Raw genomic sequence first — 6,945 nt, 5'->3', positions numbered from 1 at the left:
GTCCTCAGGGCCCTGGAGACACGCATACATGAGACTCACACGGGGCTGCATGGGCCCCGCTCCCCAGTGGCAGGATGCCGCTTTGGTCAGGGAGGAGGGCTGCGTCCTCCCGCAGAGCTGGATGTGGTTCAGTGCTGGGCCTGCCGAAATGCGCGAAACGCCCTCGCTGTCAGCTCCAGTAGGCACCGTCAGTCCTGTTCTGCAGAGGGGAAAGCCAAGGCATCGATGGGGCGATCTGGGGTGGTACAGCACCACCCACGATGCTGGAGTCACGTGGAAGACGCTGTTTGGCTCCCTGGAGGACCTGCACACGGCATGTGTGCAGTGAGCTGGGAAGACGGGGCAGTCACAATGTGAGACCCCTTTGAGGGTGCTTATCTCTCTCTCTGTCTCTGTTTCTCACTGTCATGAACAAAAAATACATTTTAAGGGACCAGCTGATCGTGTAATAGTTAGTGTGGTGTGCAGTGAGCTGGGAAGACGGGGCAGTCACAATGTGAGACCCCTTTGAGGGTGCTTATCTCTCTCTCTGTCTCTGTTCTGTCATGAAATGAACAAAAAATACATTTTAAGGGACCAGCTGATGGTGTAACGGTTACGTTGCTGGACTCCCACAGGTCCGACCGTGGTTTGAGTTCCAGACCCAGACACTTAAAACTCACACCGGGGGACCAGCAGGTGGCGTGGTGGTTAAGATGCTGGATACTCCCACATGGCCGACCACAGTTCAAGTCCTGAACCTGGCGGCTTGCTTTCTCACTTCCCCTCACTCTCTCTCTGGCATGAGAGTTAAGGAGGCTGGAGTCCCACATGGCTGACAGCACGTCGAGTCCCAGACCTGGCTGCTTTTTCTCTCTCTCTCTCTCACTCTGTCCTTCTCTGGTCAAATTAAAATAAATAAATAAAGTTAAATACAATTATTAAAAAACAAAACAAAACTCACACCAGACATGTATATGTGTGTGCCCAAGATCCCGAGAGGAGAATTGTGGTGTGGCTATCCCCCCTGGGGGGTGATTTCTCACTTTCTTTCTGTCTCTCTCTCTCTCTGTCTTTCTGGTTGAGTGCACGTGCCCTATAGCAAAAACCTCTCTAAAAAAATTTTTTAAAAGAAAAATAAAAAAAGAAAACAGCAGTCAGGGCGCCTGGGCTTATGGCTATGAAGCAGCTAAGTCAGGATTTGAACCCAGCGTAACATCCGCGCACTTACCACTGCATCGTGGTCCTGCCCTCGTGACTCGAGGGGGCCCGTCAGAGTCCTCTGGCTGGCTGACCGTCCTCACTGTGTGCCTACCCCTCACAGTGGCCGTACCCGCTCTGTCCTCCTGTCAGCTCCCCCTGAGGTCCTCGGCTGCCTCCCAGCCCTCTGCTTCAATGACTCATGGCCTCCTCGGACGAAGTGCCCGGAGCCCAGACCTGCCCTCAGCGTGTCTGTGTCCCTGGGACTGGCGTCACGGCCCACCGTCCCCGGGCATGGCCTCGGCTCTCCCGTGGCACCTTCCCACCTAGCGCCCGTGTCCCCTCCTAACAGTTCTCCCCTCCACGCACCCTCCCACCGTTCTCCCTGACGACTTTCCCATGCGGATGGCACCAGGACCTGCCACCCAGGTCCAACCCCTCTGTGGCCCGGCTTTGTGACCTCGTCGGCTCGTGCCCTTCTCCCCACACACGGGAGGACACTGCTCTAGTTCCCCAGCTAGAGCTGCCCACCAGCGTACTTTCTCTTTTTTTTTACTTTTTCTTTTTTTTTTGGAGAGATTTTCACTGTAGGGCGCGTGCACTCGCCAGACAGAGAGAGAGACATAGAGACAGAAAGCGAGAAATCACCCCCCAGGGGGGATGGTCACGCCGCAATCCCTTCTCCTCCATTCTCCTCTCGGGATCTTGGGCATGCACGCACACGCGCCCGGCGTGAGTTTTAAGCCACCAGGTCCGGGACACGAACTGCGGTCGACTACGTGGGAGTCCAGCGACATAGCCATTACACTAACTGCTGGTTCCCTCTCCTTTTTTTCTTTAAGAGAGATTTCTCACTCACTGGAGAGACGAAGAGACAGAAAGATGACAGAAAGCAAGCGGGGAGGGTGACCAGTCACAATTCCTTCTCCTCCACCCTCCTCTCAGGATTTTGGACATGCACGCACATGCGCCCGGCATGAATTTTAAGCTGCTGAGTCCGGGACTTGAACCATAGTTGACTACGTGGGAGTCCAGTGATGCAACCATTATGCCAGCTGCTGGTCCCTCTCCTTCTTTCTAATAATAGAACTCCGCATTCTAGCTGCTCCTCTCAATAAAGACTACATTTCTCAGATCTCTTGCAGTTGGCTGTGGCTACATGACAGCGGTCTGGCCGGAGAAGAGGTGAATGGAAGTGTTACATAAGTCCTCTCATAGCTTGGCTGAATAGGGAGCTGGTGTAGCTGAAGGAATACCTTTCTGAGTCTTTCTCCTTCCACATGCCTGGAACTCTGGTGTGCTGGCTGGACCTCCAGCAGCTCTTTTGGTCCACAGAGTGATTTAGAGTATGGAGGCCAGTGCTGGAATGGTGGAGCAAAAAAAGTGGAGCGTGTTTGGGCCCCCTGAGGTCATAGAGCTGTCATGGCCACCCTGGACTGTTCCTCCAACTTTATTTACTTTTACCGTGAATCAAATTTCCCAAAAGGGGAATTTTATTGATTACTTTATTCCCTCACGAAAAGACCGACTGGAATCAAATGAGGTGAACACTCACCTCGAGATTTTGCCATCTTCATAATAAGAAAGACGAGGCTTAGCACTGGATCCCTTGACCCCTTCTCTTATCTCCTCCCAGTTCACGATGCTCGCATCTCCTAGTAGCCAGCGTTCTCCTAGATCGGTGGCAGGCTCAGCACATGCAAACCTCAGCACAATCTCCTTTGTAGTTTTTGCCTTTTTCCGGAAAATAGGCTCAGTCTGTCCACCACCGCCACTCTGCTTCCTGTCATAACGCCGCTGTCCCTGAGCACACAGAGAACCCTGCCCTTTTCTACTGTGTCACACTTACAGAAGGTCGGGCGGGTCTTAGGGACGGCCGTCGTGCGGGCCTGCTCTCTGCGCAGAAAGCCCTCCCACTTAGCTCACGTGCGCAAGAAACACACCTCTTGCTCACCCCTCTGCTCCTCAGGGTGGTCTCCCTAAGAGCACCGCCCGAACTGCACGTGTCCACGGCACTCCATCGTCGCGTGTGCTGCTCCTTCCCCTGTGCTGTCTTCCTTTCCTTTCCTGCCTGTTGAAATCCTATCTTTCAGGGCTCAGTTTTTATTATTGTTATTTTTATTTAACTTTACTTATTTATTTTAATTTGGCCAGAGAGGGAAAGTGAGAAAACAAGTCCCCAGGTCTGGGACTTAAACCATGGTCAGTCATATGGGAGTCCAGGGCCCTAACCACCACGCCAGCCTGTCAGGGGTCAGTTTTAGTATCTGTTCTTCCACAAAACCTGCATCCGTTAGCTGGGCCTGAGAACCCCCTCCTAGAGCCCCCTCTTTGCTAGCTCTTAGTTTCACTCTCTTTTTTTTTGGAGAGATTTTTGCTCTAGGATGTGTGTGCTCACTGGAGAGACAAAGAGAGACAGAGACAGAAAGTGAGAAATCACCCTCCAGGGGGGATGGCCACGACGTAATCTGTTCTCCTCCATTCTCCTCTCAGGATTTGGGGTACGCATGCACATGCCCCTGGTGTGAGTTCCAAGCCACCGGGTCTGGGACTTGAACTGCAGTCGTGGGAGTCCAGCAGCATAACCATTAACCTTCTTTTCTAAAAAATTTATCTCACCAGCAGATGGCGTAATGGTTATGTTGCCAGACTCTCACCAGGCGGCCACAGCTTGAGTGGACCCAGTAGCCAGCGGCTTAAAACTCTTACCGGGTGCGTGTGCGTGCATGCCCAAGACCTGAGAGGAGTGGAGGAGAAGGGACTGCAGTGTGACCATCCCCTCTGGGGGGTGACTTCGCTCTCTGGTGAGCGCACATGCCCTATGGCAAAAATCTCTCTCTAAAAAAAGTTTATTATTTATTTGTTTGTGTCCTGAGTGAGAGAGAGCATCCCCAACGGGGTCATGGTGCCGTGATCCACACCCAGCCTGTCAGCCCTGGGTCAGATGCATGTGTGTGCCTGGCGCACTCAGGCAGGTCTCCGGACGTGAACCAGGACCTCCCCATCTGGGTCAACCTCGTAGAACGTCGCATTTCATGGCCCCAGTGTGGCCCTCTGGAAACACCTATCTAAACAGCAGGGCACGCATGAGGGGGCCGAGGGCAAGGAGTATGTCTCCCAGACTTAGGACAGTGCTTGGCTCCATAATTTCTTATTAGACACACACACAGATGCACACACACAGATGCACATACATGCAGCTGCACACACAGAGATGCACACACATGCAGCTGCACACACAGAGATGCACACACATGCAGATGCACACACATAGATACATGCACACAGATGCACACACATGCAGATGCACACACACAGATACACGCACACAGATGCACACACATGCAAATGCACACACATGCAGGTGCACACACACAGATGCACACACATGCAAATGCACACACATGCAGATGCACACACATGCAGATGCACACACAGATACACACACAGATGCACACACATGCAAATGCACACACAGATGCACACACACAGATGCACACACACACACAGCAGGCACCAGGACAGACACGCTGACCGCTGTGTGGGGGATGAGGGAGACACATAAGGAAAATAGGAAATCAAAAGAAGAGAGGGCACACCCTTGCCCCCCGCTGCACACCAGGCCTGGAGCAGGGTCCCCCTCCCTGGCTCCCGCGGCTCTGGTAGGCGCCCCACTAGGACCCGGGCGTGTATTTGCTCTGGTGCTGACAGGCAGGAGCCAAGAGGGCCCAGGGTGGCGGGGCACGTCGCAGGATCAGGACACAGGGCAGCCTGTGCCGGGCAGGCGGAGGGAACAGTCCAGGCCTAACTCGGGGCAGGCTACTTTACTGGTGCACACCGGCCCCCTCTCCTGCCCTCTAGCTCCTGAGGCCCGGGGTGTGGTCCAGAGGACTTGGTAGCCCTCGGAGTTGTCGGGGTTCTCAGGAGCAGGCGGACTCGTGGCTGGGAGCAAGTGCCCAGGGGTTGCAGGTGCAGGGCTGACTGGGATCCTGCCCTGCCTGACTTCCCTCCAGAGTATCAGGTCTCCATCAGTTCTGCTTCTGACCGCCAGGTGGCAGTGCTGCCCAAGCCCTCGGGCTTCCAAGGCTGGTGTTCCAGCATTCACCAGCTCAAAGTTTTAGGGCTGGGAGAGACTTTAGCCAAGATACACGTAAAATGCAGTTGACAGACTGGATGGTGCCGTGATGGTAAAGCACTGCCCCGGCGACACTAGATTCATCTGGAGGTTCAGTTCCTGTAAAGGTCAGCCTGGCTCACCCATGATCCTGGCGGGCCCCGAGTGCTGGGGGCAGGGGGAATCACAGCCCCAAGACCCTGCTGAAGGTGCTTCTCTCACTCGCGTGAAAGAAAGAAACTTTTGTGGAATTTGTTTCTGTTTTTATTTTTATTTATTTTTTAAAACTCTTTTATAAAATTTTATTTATCTTTTTTGTTTGTTTTTGTTTTTGTTTTTAAGAGGTTTTTGCTTTAGGGTGTGTGTGCTCACCAGAAAGACCCCCTTGGGGGGTGACTTCTCGCTTTCTATCTCTCTGTCTCTGTCTTTCTGGGAGCGCACATGCTCTATAGTGAAAACCCTCTTTAAAAAAAAAAGTTTTAAAAACAAATACAGGACCAGCCCCAGAGACAGTTGTTAAACCCTATGGGAAGTCAGATCACACAGGGCTAATCACAGTTTGACCCCCAGCCTGGCAGTTAGAAAAACGTACTGGGCTCATGTGAGTGTGTGCACCAAATCCTGACAGGATGGAGTCGTGGAGAAGAGATTGTGGTGTCACCACACCCCGTGTGGGGGGGGGTGCTTTCTTTCTTTCTTATTACCACATGCCATATGACAAGGTTTTTTTTTTTTAAAAAAAAAAAAGAGTTATTTTGTTTAACTTTATTTATTTGTTTATTTTTATTTGACCAGAAAGGGACAGAGTGAGAGAGAGGGATAGGGAAAGTGGGAAAGCAAGCTACCAGGTCGGGGACTTGAACCGCAGTTGGCCATGTGAGAGCCCAGTGCCCTTAACCACCATGCCACCTGCTGGCCCTGGCCCTATGACAATTTAAAAGAATGTCTTCTTGGGGTCAGCAGATGGCGTAGGGTTAAGGCATGGATCCCACATGGCTTACTTTGTAGATCAAGGTCCAGACCCGGAGGCTTGAGGGATACGCTGGGCATGTGTGTGTGCATGCCCAAAATCCCAAGAGGAGAATGAAGGAGAAGGGATTTAAATGTGGCCATATCCTGGGGGTGATTTCTCACTTTCCCTCTCTCCACTTGTCTATTTCCCATGAGCGAGCACACACACCCTATGGCAAAAATCTAAAAGTAAATATACAAATAAAAAGCATTTCCTCAGTTTGGCATTTCTTTCTTTTAAAAAAAAATATTTATTTAATTTTATTCATTCACTCATTTATTTTTTAATTTGACCAGAGAGAGACAGACAGTGAGAGAGAGAGAAAGTGAGAAAGCAAGCCACCAGGTCCGGGACTTGAACCACGGTCGGTCATGTGGGAGTGTCCAGCGCCTTAACTACCACAACACCTGCTGGTCCCAATTTGGCCTTTCTTTATTTATTTTTAAAACTTTTCTTTTTTTTAGGATTATTTATTTTTATTTATTGTAACTATTCAATTTGACCAGAGAGACAACAAGTTACCAGGTCTGGGACTTGAACTGTGGCCAGCATGTGGGAATCCAGTACCTCAACCACCATGCCACCTGCTGACCCTGGGCCTTTCTTTTAAAAAAAAAAAAAAAAAAAAAAAAAAAAAAAA

This window comes from Tupaia chinensis, unplaced genomic scaffold, assembly GCF_000334495.1.
Source record: "Tupaia chinensis unplaced genomic scaffold, TupChi_1.0 Scaffold144276_1, whole genome shotgun sequence".
Classification (NCBI taxonomy): Eukaryota; Metazoa; Chordata; class Mammalia; order Scandentia; family Tupaiidae; genus Tupaia; species Tupaia belangeri.
Note: the sequence above shows the minus strand (reverse complement) of the source record.